This window comes from Macrobrachium rosenbergii, chromosome 10, assembly GCF_040412425.1.
Source record: "Macrobrachium rosenbergii isolate ZJJX-2024 chromosome 10, ASM4041242v1, whole genome shotgun sequence".
NCBI lineage: Eukaryota > Metazoa > Arthropoda > Malacostraca > Decapoda > Palaemonidae > Macrobrachium > Macrobrachium rosenbergii.
The window spans coordinates 24067978-24085052 of record NC_089750.1 but is presented as its reverse complement, the minus strand read 5'-3'; the positions used below and the strand labels follow the sequence as shown (position 1 = coordinate 24085052).

The following is a 17075-nucleotide window of genomic DNA, read 5'->3' as shown; positions in this document are numbered from 1 at the left end:
ATTGTTCAAAAGAATCTCGTGTCTCATCTCTGAATGTGAGCTTTGACAGGATCTGGCCAGAGAGTGATGATGAACGTCTAGGTGAGGCTGCTGGTGAGACTGAGGTGCAAAGATCAAAATCCACTGAAGATACAGATGTAGCAACGTCAGTGCAAATTGATGATGAATCAATATATAAATTTTTTGCTGTGGTTTATAGTAAACCAAAGAAACAACATTACTGGGGAAAAGTAACAAAAGTTTTCAGAGAAGATGACGAATTGCTTGTGAACAAAGTTGAAATGGTGTTCCTACGCCGCAAGGCCCTCTCTTCCATGCCAGAAAAGATAACACGGCAGTGGCCACCAGTAGAGGATAAACACATCATAGACATTGATTACATCTTCATAGGGCCATGTTTCCCTGACGTGTTAGAGAATGGCTCATACAGATTTGATGATGTAAAGGCAAATGACCTTATGAAAAAGTTGTAGTGTTTTTACTGATATATGATTGCTGAATGATGTATTGAAGGAATTGAGGATTGTTTTGTTTATAAAAAGTTTAATTTATCATAAAAGTTAACATTTATGTTTATGTTTGACACAAAACAATGGTCTAAGTCTTTTCTGGACTACATTTAAAGTGTGGAAATTTTTTCCCCTTAATGGTAAAAATTCTTCCCCAGAGTATGGGGTATAATTTTTTACATTTTGCGGCAATAACTTTGCATAGAAATTTTTTACCCAGTAGGGACAAATTTCTTACCCCAACTGTGGGTAAGAAATTTCCCCCATTTTCTTTATATATATCTTTTGTGTTTCACGCAAGATCTCTTATGTTATCATGGAGTGTAGAAGATTTCTAAGTATTACACTGAGGTATCCAAATCTGTCCCAATAAAATGACTTACACAGAAGATATCTCTTTTCAATTTGGCAAATTTCTTACCCTACCCAACTATATACCAAGGTAAACTAAACATATTTGATACTAAAGTAAAATCCCTCAAAATCACAAAACAGTTGCTTCCTGATTTGTTTGTCAGTTCTTTGGTAAGTGGTTCTTAATTATAAGAGACTGTTATGAAAAGTTACATAAACCAGTTTGGTAATCGTTTGAACGCCTAGCTTGGCACAATGTACCAAAAATGAAATGTGTTCGGTGTGAAGTACACAGACTGTGTCTGTGTAGTAAATTACAATGCCCTGTGTTAAATCTTTAGTATATATGGCATTTCTAGATGTCATCTTAAAAACACTACTAAAAATTACATTTTTATAATAAAATAAACTTTTAAACTTACCAAGTAATTACATACCTATAGTTTCTAACCAGCGCAGCCACTTTAATTCAATATTCACAGTAGCACTTTTGATTGTTCAGTGAAGGTGACCAGTCCCTCCCACTAATGGGAATACTAGGAACAACTTAGCAGACAACCTCATTCTGTTTGTGCCTTATGTCCATCAGAGGGGAGGAGGATTGGCTCTGATTTTTTATATAAGTAACTTACCAAGTAATTACACAGCTGATTCCACATTGATAAGAGGTGGGATACATGGACATATTCTACTCCAAAACGTTAAGTCATGTAAAGAATTTGAAATAGAAAAGTTGCTAGCATCGAAAACACTGCTTGTTGCTTCCTCATAAGTTAGAGACCACTGCAGGAGAATACTGCCGCTGGTTGGTGCTCATCTTAACCTGTAGTGGCAGGCGGTATAGCCATGGAGCACCTCTACTCAAGTAGGAGCTTTGCAGCTAAGGATTATTCTGATGGCTAGCAAAGCATCAATAGCTGCCCTTGCCCTGGGCGCAGTACCAATAAAAAAAACAACTAGACAATACTGTCTCCTACACTGAAGTAAAACCACAACCCGTCCACTGAGAGTGGTGGGTGCTCCAGGTACATTGTACCCCCTAGCTCCCCAAAAACCCGACACCTTACTACAAGGTGAAAGGATAGGAGAAAATCCTATGCTTCCTCCCGCAATACCATGCCGGTTACTAATAATGGTTGCAAGGTACTGCAAAATTTTAAGTTTCAACTTTCAATAAAAATTGTGAGAAGTGAAGATCAATTACACTTCAAGTAGGTCGATTGCAGAAGGGAAGTAAGGGAAACATTGTGCCTGCAAGCTAATGAGGTAGAAGCTGCTCTGTCATCTTTAGTTTTCACTTAAAGCAGGCAAAATGCTCTCCTGAATCTGAGAGAGGTCTCAGAAATAAAGTCCATTTAGGATGAAGGACAATGCGTTCTTAAGAGGTCGAAATGGGTCCTTGCCAGAACACTATAGGTTATGGATGGCCCTCTGCTCTTCCAGTCCCACCTGAAAACTCCAAATGGACAGAGGGCTCTATTCTTCCTCAGAGCCAAGGATGTCTGTTACGGATCTAGGTCTTGGATAGGTCCTTGTTCCAGGTTAAAATCTAACTTGACTAACATCTCGGTGGACGACAGAGTCACCAGTACTCATCTACTAATGTTCCGAGCAAGAAGAAAAAAAGGGGCTAGAAATTAGCAGACTGTCTGAAAGTAGCTGAGATTCTCTAGGCAAATGAAAAGCCCGAAAATTCCAAGAGTTGAGACTGACATCCAAAGAGCTGACTCTTGCAACAGAGGCTGTGTCTGAGGAAGAGGTGATGTAGGTCTGTAGGCGAAAATAACGGCTGACTGCGACTGTTTGGCTCTCACAGTAGTAAAGGAGCACCAGATCTCTCTTCTTGAGATTCCAAAGAAAAGAGTGGAAATCTCTAAAAACCATCTCATCTGTCCTTGTCCATAGAGGACAGGACTAAGAGACAATCTGAGGCAATGTCTCTTGGTAAACATTAGGGAGTCCTCTATCTTATTAGTCCGTGCTTCTGCTGCCAGTCAAAGAGAGACTTCTTCGAGGACAAAGAAAATGCCAGAGGTGGGAATTTTCTTCAACTACCTCATAAATTCGGGACATAAAAGTCCCTGTATGCAAATGACAGGACTCCAAGACACGAATTGTTGATAAAAAGGGAGCAACATCGGCTTGTCTTGAACTCTAGGCAAAGGTGGAACAGACTGAAGGGAGCCAAACTGCTTGGGAGCGGTCTGTATGGCGCTCAGAGGCAGGAATCTGATACTGAAGATTTGGCGCCTGGTGATAAGTGACTGGTGCCGGCTACTTGAAAAGCCAAAGCCAGGCATTCAATCAGAGACTGGCGCTCAAGAGAAAACAACAGTGTGTTCTTAAAGATGGGCGCCGAGTACTAAAGAGGAACTGGTGCCATACACTAGAAGGCTGGTGCCAGGAGCATGAGAGTGGGCAATGGGACCTCTGTAGGTTGGCGCCGAGTACTAAAGAGAGTGCTGAGCACCTGGAAACTGGTGTAGGGCATTCGGGAATAGGCACCAGGAGAAAACAGGAACTGGTGCCAGATACTAGTAGGATGGTGCCAGGCGCTCAGAAAGATGTCAATTTGACAAGTGATGATAACACTACACACTTATCAAGACGCCTTTCCAGTGGCTGTCTAACATTACACATCCATCAAGATGCCTTTCCAGCGGCTGTCTGCAGGTACCTGGGAATGTACTAGAGGTTCAACTGAGGGGCCATCTACCCATAGGCAAACCCCACCAACCTCCCTTGGACTTCCAGTATGCCTCCTCCCAGGTTTAGGGGGGTCTGACAGGTACCTTCGCCTAGGAGAGTCACCAGGACAAGCAACCACCTCCTCCACTACACATCCATCCAGGTGCCTTTTCAGGGGCTGTCTGTTGATACCTGGGAATGTGCAACAGGTTTGACTGAGAGGACAACTACCCAGGGGACTTCCCACCAGCCTCCATTGGACTCCAGTAGGACTCCTCCCAGGGTTTAGGGGAGTATGACAATGACTTAGGTCTAGGAGAACCGGCAGGCTGGATAATCACCTCCTCCACTGCACAACACTTCACCGTTACAAGGTCAATTTTATGTTAACCCAGACACAAGACTGGCAATGGCATAGGAAGGAAGCAAAGGAGCCGGGCACAGGAGCAGTGGATAAAAAATAGGAGGGCTAGCAGTAGGAGAGAAAAAATGGATGAGAGAGTTGGCGTTGAGTGCTCTGGGCTGGCACCAGGCAAGTTGGGCACCAAGAGACCTAGTAGCTCCGGAGCTAGCAGATGCTCCTGGGTGCTCATAGTATGAGCTGGTGCCAGCTGAGCTGGAGCACAGGTTGGCACTAAAAAATGAGGAACGCTTCACGATTTGCATGTCATCCTTGCCCGGGTCCATGCTAATCTTCTCTGTATTGTTCCTATTTTAGTATATGTACTGCCGAAGCAAGTACCAGAGCACGGTTCTTGGCTGTCGAGAACGCATTCTCTTCCTAAAACTCATCGAATCCAAAACATTAAGCACAATTTCTCTCCTACTACATTCTTGCCTTTTCACTTTTTCAGTTCTGCAAAGGGAAGGGTGATAAGTAGATGTTTAATCTTGATTGCAAATTCACTACAGTAGCAAAAAAACTGATGAACTTGAATCAACTTAAAAATAACAAACAAGAAAAAATGTGATCCTGAAAGCTTTCAGCATGAAGGCTACTCAAAAAAAGCATTGATGTTTCACCGAAATCCAGTTATACAACCGGAAAATAATGAACAAAGCCACTGCAAATACTCGATGTTTACATCAAGCACAGCAGAAACAGAATGAGGTTGTCTGTTAAGTCGTTCCTAGTAATCCCGTTAGTAGGAGGGACTAGTCACCTACACTAAACAATCTAAGTGATACCAGGAATTTTGAATTTAAGCTGCCGCGCTAGTTAGAAACTATAGCTATTTAATAACCTGGTAATGTAAAGTCCTTACTCAATGGGTTTTCTATGGTGAACCTCCCGTTTTCTGTGGTGCCTTTCCCACAACCCTAGGTCACGCTAAAGAGCCACATTTTTATCTATGTAAATACGTATATATTACCGATTTATTTATGCCTGTTTACGTTATACATGTGTCAGAACATTATTGTGTCAATTCTTTAATTTTACTTTTCATGTCATTTGTATTTACCTGTCCTGTGTCACATCGAGAACAATTGACCTCGGGTCACCTGTATCCTACTGTACGCCTTTGTATGATGTCCGCACGCCACTTTATAAGGCTACCTGCTTTCCCAATAAACCAGCAGTACATGTCCACCTGCTCATTATTTTGCACCTCTTACAGTAAGTTACTTATATAAAAGTAGTCGTTCATTTGCTGTTTTATTGGAATTAGTGATTTTTCATTTCATCTCATATCAAAAACTTTACTTGTATGCTTGTGTGTGAGTTTACATTTTACCAATGTTGATACTGTCATCTCCACATAGTGTGTATGTTTGTGTGTTTGCTTCTTCATGTGGTATCAACCTTGCCATTTTTCTTTTCTGCTTTGCTTGATTTACTGTACAGCAGTATTTCATTATAAGTTTACTTGACTCCAAGTATGATTATCAAACATATCATAACAGTACATAAGAGAATATTTTATCTCAGTTCTCTCTCTCTCTCTCTCTCTCTCTCTATGATTGTTATTATTATTATTATTCAAATGATGATCCCTATTCATATGGAACAAGCCCACAAGGGCCATTGACTTGAAATTCAAGCTTCCAAAAAACATGGATTTCATTAGGGAGAAATAAGGGGAGGTTTAACAAATTAATAGATTGAAAATGTATTAAAATGCAAGGAGAAGAATATTAGGGTAGTAATGAATTGCATCTTCACTTGAACTTGTGACATTCCAATTGTACAACATCCTCTGGGGGTTGTTCCACAGTCTAATGGTGTGAGGAATAAAAGTACTTCAGGAACTGATTAGTTCGACAGAGAAGCACATTTACCTCATATTGGTGCTGCTGTTCAGCAAATCTGTTTGCTCTCGGCAGGAAAAGGGGATCAGGGATCAACGGTGAAAGTGAAAGTTCTCTGTTAAACATAACTTACGAAAATTTGACAAACAAGAGACCATCCGTTGATGGTCAAAGTCATAACTGCTAATATTAAGAAACAGAAACCTACCATGAACCACTCTGGTTTTCTATAGTGAACCTCCCGTTTTCTACAGTGCCTTTCCCATGAGCTTAGGTCACACTAAATAGCCATATTTTATTTATGTAAAAATGTATCTGTTACTTATTCATTTGTGCCTGTTTGTGTTGTACATGTGTCAGAACATTATTGTGTCCATTCTTGTACTTTTATTTTTTACATGTTACTTGTATTTACCTGTCCTGTTTCACATTGAGAACAACTGACCTTGGGTCACCTGTATCCTATTGTATGTCTTTGTACTGACGTCCGCACGCTGCTTTATAAGCGGCCTGCTCTCTCAATAAACCACCACCAAAATCACTTTCATGTATCATAATAAAGTTTTCATTAACCTACCCATCCCACAGATTCATCATCAACATATAGTTACGGGCTGCTCTAGAAGCAAGAGCCCGTGCTGGCACAAGGCCAGCTAAATCTAAAACAACAACAACATCAATAAACCAGCAGTAAATGTCCACCTGCTCTCTTTTTTGCACCTCTCACACTATATTACATACTGCTTTTTTTTTTTTTTTTTTGCTTAAAATGCAGGCATTTCCCCACTTACAATGCTTCATTTTACGATAAATTGAGTTTGCAATTGGGTTAGCAGTTCCGGTGGTTTCAAAGTTACAAAGAAATACTGGTATGACAATATTGAAAATATATTAAATTTCACACATGACGGGCATAATTTAAGCTACAGTATTCTCGTTTATATTTTTACTGCATTTTCTAATTTTTCAAAGTTTTATGAACCAAATATAAATGCAATCAAGTCCACAGGGTACAAAGTATGTTAGTTTAACTTTGTGTACCCATTTTACATTTATATTAAAAAATAATTCCATTAATAATTTTGTTTCTTTTAGCAACTAAAAAATTATTTTCCTAATTTTTTCGGTAGTAGGCTGAATCAGCTGATTCTGAGAATCCCTTTTTTACCACAGGTGGGACGATTTTTTTTTTATACATACTATGATAATATATCAATATAATAATACAGAATGAATGGATTCTGTATGTAAAACAAGTTTCATTACCAATACCTTTATCTTAAATACAGCTGTAACAGCCTATTTGACTTTTGCAAATGGATACTAAGAGTGTAACACACATTTTTATCTCGTGTATGGTAATAGAGTAATATGGTAACAACTGATAAGGAAGCCGCTATATAAAAATAAATTAATGGTCAGAAAACCATGGTAGGCTGTGGGTATAATGTAGGCTAGGCTACCATGTATGTATAGATTGTACTGTATACCCTAGTGTAGGCTAGGCTAATTTCAAGTTACGTTTTTTTTCAAGAAACAATGGGGTTTTTGTAATGTAACCCCAACGTAATTGTGGAAATACCTGTATGATTATCATACATATCATAATAGTACACAAGACAATATTTTATCACTGTTGACATTTCACTTCTAATCACCATAAAAATATTTAAAATGTGAATTTCATACGTAAGCAAGACAATACCAAACAGGATGTACCAAGCTTACTGACGCCATCGAATGAGGGTGTGCATACATGCTTACATTTCCAATTTTTTTTTTTTTTTGGCTTCTCTTGATTTACTGTACCATATTTCATTACACGTTTAGTTGAAAGTATGATTATCACACATATCATAAACATTACACAAGAGAATATTTTATCAATGTTGATATTTCATCCCTAATCACCATAAAATATATAAAATGTAAATTTCATATGTAGGCAAGACAACATCGAATAGGCTGTAGCAAGTTCTGTAAAGGCATCAAAAGCCTCATCATTTCCGCATTAATTGCGCCATGTACTGTATATTACCCGTTATTATTTCATATTTTTTATCTCTCCACACGCATTATTGTCCGGCCTTTCTGCCGATGTATGTAATTACTTTGTAAGTTTATTGTAACGCAAATTATTCTCATTTACATGTCATCTAACAAATGCAAATTCTTGTCCAAATGCGTGACATGGGAATCCACAGGTCGGTTACTTCCTTTCCGGCCACATTCCTCAATGTATACCTGGTTTCCGAGAAATAAAACAGTCATACCCAGACCTGTCTTCTTGAACCTCATAACTGGTGACCCAAGGAGTGACAGGTAACCATGCGGTTTTGGCCCCGCTATTAACAAGACTAAATACTGCCGCATTTACCTTCAGAGAGCATTAACGGACTCAAAACGGCGACACAGTCTAGGCCTCTGAAAGCTCCTTCCTCGGAGGAACCCCACGCCATTAACGGACTAATAACGGTGTCCCCGCAAGGGTACATTTTGGCATTTTGAATGATTTGGCCCTCGCCATTCACAACTCACGTCAACCACTTGAATTCTAATTTTGGTGTGTGAAAGTAAAGATGGCAGAGTCTGAATTACAATAGCAATCCGAAAACACGAAAATCGTCTGTGTGCCCCTTTTGCCCACAAACCCAGATGCAGTAAAACTCCCCCTGTTTTCGCGCCAGAACACAGCATCTTCGTTTCTGCACGCAGATGCTCACTTCCGCATGGCGCGCATCACAGATGAGAAGACCAAGGCAGATGTTACCATGACGACGCTACCTGAAGAGGTCTTCAACAAGATCACCCCATGGCTTGACTCACAGCCAGACAAGGTCACGTACACAGCCTTGCGAGACAAGCTGATACAAATGTATTCCATGCCCATCCCGAGAGAGAGCAGTGTGCCCTAGACCTATTGACCCAACCCCTGGAGGAAACATCACCCAGGGACGCCTGGGAAAAACTGCAGGTTCTAGTAACACTGCCGGGTGTCGACGCAAATGGGCACAGGAAGGAAATCAGCATGATAAGAGCAATATTCCTGCGGCACCTTCCGCAAGAGGTGAGGGGCCAAATTGCTGACGCAGACGCCCTTCCCATGGATGAGCTGGTCGACGTCGCCCAGAAAATCCACGAAGCCACTAAGGCCTCCAAGCACACCCCCGCTTTCGCAACCTGTAGCCTGACGTCGGAGGACGATGACCCAGAGAACACAAACGCGATCTACAGGAGGAGAGCACCGCCAAGGGAGCAGAGGGCGTGGACGAACCCAAAGCAGAGGGTGTAGACGAACCTGGGATGGTGCTATTTCCACAGAAGATTCGGCCCGAGCGCCAGGAACTGCAGAACCCCCTGTTCCTTCACAAAAAATTAGGCAGCCACAAGTAACAGCAGTGGCCGCAAAATACAATGACTCACAACCAGCAGGTTTCTTCATCAGAGATGATATATCAAAGTGGCACCTGCTGGCTGACACGGGTGCAATGCAGTCGGTGTTCCCGCCATCAGAGGAGGACTACGCCCAGACAGCTGACTCCACGACCTCCCTGGTAGCCGCGAACGGAACCCCCATCCGCTGCTATGGAACAACAACCTGCACAATCTCCATCTTGGGCCGCAGGTATCACTGGCTGCTCGTCATCGCAGAGATCAGGTTCCCCCTTCTGGGCGCCGATTTCCTGGGACACCACTGCCTCCTGGTCGACATCGGCAGGCAACGCCTCCTCGACACCAGAACCTGCCACTCCTGACCACTCTCCACCAGACCGGGGATGCCCGCCATCTGCTTCACAGCCTCGAACAATTGCACCACCCTCCTCCAGGAGTTCCCGGAGGTTTTTAAACCAGAGCTCCACCAGTTGCTGGGGTCCGGTGCCAAGCACAGCATCTACCACCACATCACTACAACAGGACCCCCAACTCATGCCAAGTTCCGACACCTGCCCCCCCAAAAACTAAAAGACGCCACACAGGCCTTCGCCGAAATGGAACAGATGGGTGTCTTTACCAAAGCATCGAGCCCGTGGGCGTCTCCCCTGCATATGGTAAGGAAGTCGGAAGGTTCCTGGAGGCCCTGCAGAGACTACCGTCACCTGAACTTAGTCACCATGCCAGACCACTACCCACTGCCGAACGTGCAAGACCTAACAAGTGCCCTTGGCCAAGGTCTTCACGAAGATGGACTTGCTAAAATCGTACTTTCAGGTTCCTGTGCATCCTGACGATGTCCCGAAGACAGCCATCATCATGCCTTTTGGGACATACACCTTCTCCTACTCCACCTTCGGCCTCAGGAACGCAGGGGCCACATTCCAGCGCCTGATGGACACCATCCTGGGGAACCTGCCCTTCTGCATCTGTTATGTAGACAACATCCTTATCTTCTCCAGGTCCCCAGAGGAACACCTTCGCCAAGTCTGCGCCATCCTGAAGTGCCTGCAGGAGAACAGATTATTAGTCAGGTTCGACAAATGCACATTCAGGGTGGAAAAAATAGACTTCCTTGGACATGAGATCTCCCAAGCAGGAGTACACCCCATGGCCTCCAAGGTGAAAGCAATAAAAAAGTTCCTGACGCCACAGACAATCAAGGCCCTTCAAGAGTTCCTTGGCACTGGTAAACTACTATCGCTGATTCATCCCAGGTATCGCCCGCATCATGTATCCCCTGACCAGAGTCCTGAAGGGCAAGCCAAAAACACTGATGAGGGGCGCTCCACAACAGCAGGCATTCAAGGAAACAAAGACAGCCTTCGCGAGTGCCACCACCTTAACGCATCATAACCCCACCAATTCCCTGAGACTCACCACCGACGCCAGCAACATCGCCTGCGGAGCAGTGCTCGAGCAAGTAGTCAATGGCGGCCCCCGGCCTCTAGTCTTCTTCAGTCGCAAGTTGTCGCCGGCAGAGACCCGCTACAGCGCCTTCGACAGAGCTGCTCGCAATCTACCAGGCTGCGCGGCACTTCAAATACCTGCTGGACGGCACTCCATTCACCATCCTCACAGACCACAAGCCCCTGGTGCACGCATTTACGAAGGCGGGCGACATGTGGTCAGCGAGGCAGCAGTGGTACTTGGCTACCATCTCTGAGTTTGGTTGCACCATCACCTACGTCCCCGGCAGAAACAATCCAGTAACCGACGCCCTGTCAAGGGTGGAAATCAATTCCCTGCACCTCGGCATAAACTGCGAAGACCTGGCAAGGGAGCAAGCAGCATACCTGGAAACACCAGCCTACAGGACGGCACTGACGGCACTCAAGTGGGAGAATGTGCCCTTGGGCGATTCGGGCGCAACGCTCCTCTGCGACACTAGCGTCGGCCGCCCCTGGCCCCCGCCTCGAAGAAGCAGACGTTCGACATCATTCACAGCCTCTCCCACCCATCAGGGCGTACAACGGCGCACCTGATGGCAGAAAAGTTCGTGTGGCACAGCATCAGGAAGGACGCCCGCCAGTGGGTGAGGAGCTGTATCCCGTGCCAAACCAGCAAGGTCACAAGGCACACAGAATCAGGCATTGGTGATTTCCCTCAACCTCGTCTGTGCTTCGGCCACATCCACAGACGTCGTCAGTCCTCTACCGCAGTCTGGGGGCACCAAGTACCTCCTGACGATCAACGACCACTCCACTCACTGGCCAGAGGCGACACCTATGGAGGAGGCGTCAACAGCATCCTGCACAGAAGCCTTCCTCTCCAATTGGATCAGCCACTTCGGGGTGCCAGACAGCATTACTACAGACAGGAGCTCAGCATTCCTGTCAGAACTCTGGGTCTCCCTGGCATGCCTGATGGGTACGACACTTCACAGCATGACGGCTTACAAGCCAGCAGCAAACGGCATGGTAGAGAGGGCACACCACTCACTAAAGTCAGCTCTAATGACACGTTGCACCGACGAAAACTGGAGGGCCCAACTCCCCCCCCCAACCCAACAACGTAGGTAACGTCTGATCAAGGCAGGTATCTGCTGGGGGGTGCGTTCAACTTCGGTGCATTGCGTATGGGAGTGGTTGGTCGTTCCTCTGCCTGGGCCCGGGGCCTTCCGGGGGTGCCCACGTGACTTTCTTGTGGGCGGGGTGGGCTGAGGGGGCGACGTCTCCTGCAGGGGCCACTGGGGAGTGCCACCAACGTCCTCCTCCAGGATTGTCGGCTTGAGGCGGTCTACTGACAACCAGTCGTCCTTCCCGTGGATGGCCACCCAGAATGCCTTTTTGTTTCTCTCCAGCACAAGGAAAGGCCCCTTGTAGGGCTTGGCTAAAGGCGGGCGGACGGCGTCGTTCCTGACAAAGATGTGGGTGGTGGAAGACAGACCGGGAGGCATGAAGGGGAACGTCCTACCAGTATACGTCCGCTGGCAGGGGGCAAACTTTCCAACCCTGTCGCGGAGCCTCTGTGTTGTTAGGTTGTCCTGGTCCTGCATGATGAGTTCGCCTGGGACAACAAGGGACTCCCCATAGACTTTTTCTGCTGCGGACGGGTCGCTGTTGGCTCTGGGGGCAGTCCTCAACCCGAGGACCACCCAGGGCAGCGCCAAAGTTTCTTCCGAGCAATCGAGTTTTCTGTACAGCTGCTACAGCACATAATCAAGGCCACTAAAATTCACTCGAAGTATTGTTGCTCACTGGCTGAACATCCACATTTTAGAAAATCATCTTTTTTTCTATAGATCCATCTTTCGGTGATCTCGGTATAATACTGTATGAGCCACGGCCCATGAAACTTTAAGCACGGCCCGGTGGTGGCCTATCCTATATTGTTACCAGAAGCATGATCATGACTAACTTTAACCTTCAAATATAAACTACTGAGGCTAGAGGGCTGCAATTTGGATCCATGTTTGTTGATTGGAAGGTGGATGATCAAATGATATTTTTATGATAAAATAAAGTTTTGTACATACTTACCCGGCAGATATATACTTAGCTATAGTCTCCGGACGTTCCCGACAGAATTTCAAAACTCGCGGCACACAGCACAGGTAGGTCAGGTGATCTACCATACCCGCCGCTGGGTGGCGGGAATAGGAACCATTCCGTTTTCTAATCAGATTTTCTCTTCCACCTGTCTCCTGAGGGGAGGCTGGCGGGACTATTAATCGTATATATCTGTGGTAAGTATGTACAAAACTTTATTTTATCATAAAATATCATTTTTGTACATGCAACTTACTTGTCAGATATATACTTAGCTGAATGGCACCCTTGGAGGAGGGCAAAGAGACAGCAAATAACTAAAAACGGGAAACAACATATGTTGTAGGATAAACAAAAAACCATGGTTCTTACCTGATTGGGCAGAAGACTTCATGGATACTGTCTACGAGTCTGCTTGCCTCAGGAGCTTCAGCGAGGATGTGACCTAAGACCGACAGCCCTTCTGGATCGTGCCAATGGGGATGACCCACTAACATGGCAGAGCCTATAGCGGATCGTGTCAAGGGGCTGACCCACTTACATGACAGAGCCACACCTGAATCATATCAATGGGGGCTATCCTCTTATATGACAGAGCTAGGTGTCCATAAAAAAATACAAGGAACATGACAACCAATCCCGACCACCTGACCAATCCTAACCTTGTTAGTGATAAGAATGAAAAGGGAAGCATAACTCCACCACCCTTTCAACCAACCATAAAAACACACATCACCAAGTATTAAAAAACAACTGAATTAACTAAACTAAATAGGATTGATTCAGCTAAAATTGTCCCAGCACCGAATCTTCAGATACGTATGCTCCTAGAGAGAAGCACTTATCATACGTTACTCTAATATCTCTCAAGTAATGAGATGCGAACGTTGAATTACATCTCCAATAAGTTGCCTCTATAATAGACTGGAGAGACAACGTCTTGTGAAAAGCCAAGGATGTAGCAATGGCTCTCACTTCGTGAGCTTTAACTCTAAGGAGCTTAAAGTGCTCATCCTCACATGAGATATGCGTCTCCCTGATGACGTCCTTAATAAAGAAAGCCTGGGCATTCTTTGAGATCGCTCTGAAGGATCCCTGACAGAGCACCAAAGACTTTTGACCAATCCTCCCAGTAATTTCTTCCTTTCTATGTAGAATTTAAGGCTCCTGACTGGGCATAGTGTCCTCTCAACTCATGTCCCGTCACTGAAGAAAGACCTTTTAATTCAAAGGTTCTTGGCCAGGTTTAGAAGGATTTTCATTCTTCGCTAAGGAAGAATGGTTTAAAGGAGCATATAGCCGAACCTTCCTTAAAACCAACTTTACCTTCTAAGGCTTGTATTTCACTTATTCTCTTAGCTGAGGCAGAAGCAAGAGGAAAAGTGACTTCCTGGTGAGATCCCTGAAGGAAGCTTGATAAGGAGGTTAAAATTTCTTAGACATTAAGAATTTCAAGACTATGTCTAGATTCCAACTGGGAGGTTTTGAAGTCATGAATTTCGAACGTTTCAAAAGACCTTATAAGATCATGAAGGTCTTTATTTATCAGAGATATTCAGATCTCTGTGTCTGAAAACTGATGATAACATGCTCCTGTATCCTTTAATTGTGGATACAGCGAGGTTGCATTGTTCCCTCAGGAAGATAAGGAAATCAGCAATGTTTGTACAGAGGTACTGGAAGAGGATATCTTATTGGTCCTGCACCATCTTCTAAAGACCTCCCACTTCGACTGGTAGAGCGAAGGGTTGAGGATCTCCTGTCTCTTGCAATAGCCTTCGCACCACTGAAAACCCTTTCGCTCTGACCAGACCTTCGACAGTCTGAAGGCAATTAGACTGAGAGCGGGATAAGATTCTTGTGGAATCTGTTGAAGTGGGGCTGTTTGAGAAGATCATTCCTGAGTGGAAGCGATCTGGGAAAATCTACTATCCATTCCAGTACCTCTTTGAACCAATCTTGAGCTGGCCAAAACGGAGCTACCAGGGTCAGCTCTCGCGCCCTTCCGACGAACTGCAAACTTCCTTACCACTTCTCCCAGGATCTTGAATGGGGGAAAAGCATACCCGTCTAATCCTGTCCATTCTAGAGAAGACTGTCTATTGCAACTGCTCTGGGGTCCGATATCGGAGAGCAGTAGTTTTCCAGTCTTGCATTCCAGTGGGTTGCAAAGTAAGGTCGATATTCGGCCTCTCCCCACAGGTTCCACAGCTTTCGCAGACTTTTGAATGGAGAGTCCACTCTGTGGGAAGGACCTGATCCTTCCTGCTGAGAAGGTCGGCCCTCACATTCCTTTCTCCCTGTACAAATCTGGTGAGGAGTCTGATCTTTGTCTCTCCTGCGCCCATAACAGCAACGTTTTTGCCGCAATGTAAAGGGAGAAGGAGTGTGTTCCTCCTGTTTTTCTTATATAAGCCAGGGCAGTAGTGTTGTCTGAGTTCACTTGAACTACTTGTCCTGAGACAGAACTCGAATCTTGATGAGAGCCAAATGTATGGCTGTCAGCTCTTTCTTGTTGATGTGCCAGTTCACCTGGTCTCCTTCCCAGGTGCCTGACACTTCTCTCGACCCTAGTGTTGCCCCATCCCGACTCGAGGCGTCTGAGAACAACACTAGGGTAGGGCTCGGTAACTGAAGAGACAGTCCTTTGCTTAATTTTCGAGGGTCTAACCACCAGTTGAGATCTCTTTACCTTGTCCGAAATTAGGAACAAAGTTGCTAAGTCCTGCGACTTCTGGTCCCATCTCTCCTTTAGGTAGAACTGAAGTTAACGGTCTCAGATGAAGTTTTCCCAAGGAGACGAACTGTTCCAGCGAGGAAATGGTCCCCAGCAGACTCATCCATTCCTCGCCGAACAATGTTTTCTCCTTAGAAAGACTGTCACCTTTTCTATGCAGCGATCTATTCTTTCCTGGGATGGAAAGGCTAGAAAATCCCGAGAATCCATCAGAATCCCCAGGTAAACAATGCTCTGCTGCGGAACAACCTGGGATTTCTGAGGTTTACTAAGAAGTCCAAGGGACTGTGTCAGATTTAGGGTGATCGACAAGTACTCCAGACAACTTTCCTTTGATTGAGCTCGGATCAGCCAATCGTCGAGATACATTGATATCCTCACTCCCTCTAAGTGAAGCCAGTGTGCCACATTCCTTAAAATGCACCGTGAACACTTGTGGGGCCGTCGAAAGTCCAAAGCACAGGGACCTGAACTGAAAACTTTTCCTGAATCACAAACCTCAGGAATTTCCTTGACGAGGGATGAATGGGAATGTGGAAGTAAGCATCCTGCAGGTCCAGGGAGACCATCCAATCCCCTGGACGAAGAGCTGAAAGAACTGAAGAGGTAGTTTCCATCTTGAACTTCGTCTTGATCACAAAGAAATTCAGGGCGCTTACATCCAGAACCAGTCTCCAACCCCCGAGGATTTTGGAACAAGAAAAAGCCGATTGTAAAACCCCGGGAATGGAGGTCTTGAACCGGTTCTATTGCTTTTTCTTCCTTTTCTAGCATCTGCTCCACTGCTAGAAGAAGAGCCTGGTTCTTGACGGGATCCCTTTAGCTGGCGGATAACTCCCTGGGAGTTGATGTTAAGGGAGGACTTTCCCTGAAGGGGATAAGGTAGCCTTCTTCTTAGAATGGAGAGGGACCAGTCGTCCGCCCCTCTCTGTGCCCAGACTTCGGCGAATTGTAACAGTCTGGCACCCACTGTCGTCTGGAGTACTTGTTCCTCACTTAGTCCTTTTGATGGACGAGAGGAAGACCTTCCTCTTCTCTCAGGTCTTTTGCTTCTGAAGGAGGATCTAGACAAAGGACCACCTCGAAAGGGCTCCTGAAAGGGGCCTTCTCCTTCTGGGCGAAAGGGACAGCAGGTCTGATCCTCTTCGATGACTGGGCCAAAAGATCCTGTGTCGCCTTTTCTGATAAAGAGCGAGAAATCTCCTTCACCAAATTTTGAGGAAAAGGTGGGGAGAAAGAGGAGCAAACAGAAAAGAGGATCTCTGAAGAGGAGACACGGACTTCGTGAGGAAAGAGCTGAATACTGACCTCTTCTTGAGTATACCAGCTCCGAATAAGGCAGCGACTCCATGGAACCGTCCCTCACGGCTTTGTCCAAACAAGACAAAACACTCTAATGAAAGTCATCCATACACAGGAATCTGGGGTTGAAGAGTCCTGTTGGCCAAAGCTCCAAGAGACCAATCCATAAAGTTGAATACCTCCACAACTCTAAAAAGACCCTTGAGGAGATGGTCCATTTCACTCATTCCCCAAGTCGCCTTGGCTGAAGAAAGAGAAAGTCTCCTGGAGGAGTCACCAGATTAGAAAAATCTGAGTTACAGCTGATGGGGG

General features: G+C 45.1%; 1 protein-coding gene and 1 non-coding gene across 2 annotated transcripts in view; both read right to left on the bottom strand.

Moving 5' to 3' along the window:
• LOC136842563 (uncharacterized) overlaps positions 1-17075 on the bottom strand; it is a 616302-nt gene that overhangs the window by 579367 nt on the left and 19860 nt on the right. The gene's annotated exons all lie outside the window — the stretch shown is intronic.
• On the bottom strand, positions 4189-4293 carry LOC136843062 (U6 spliceosomal RNA). The gene has a single exon (XR_010854422.1). It is a non-coding gene; the product is annotated as a U6 spliceosomal RNA (small nuclear RNA).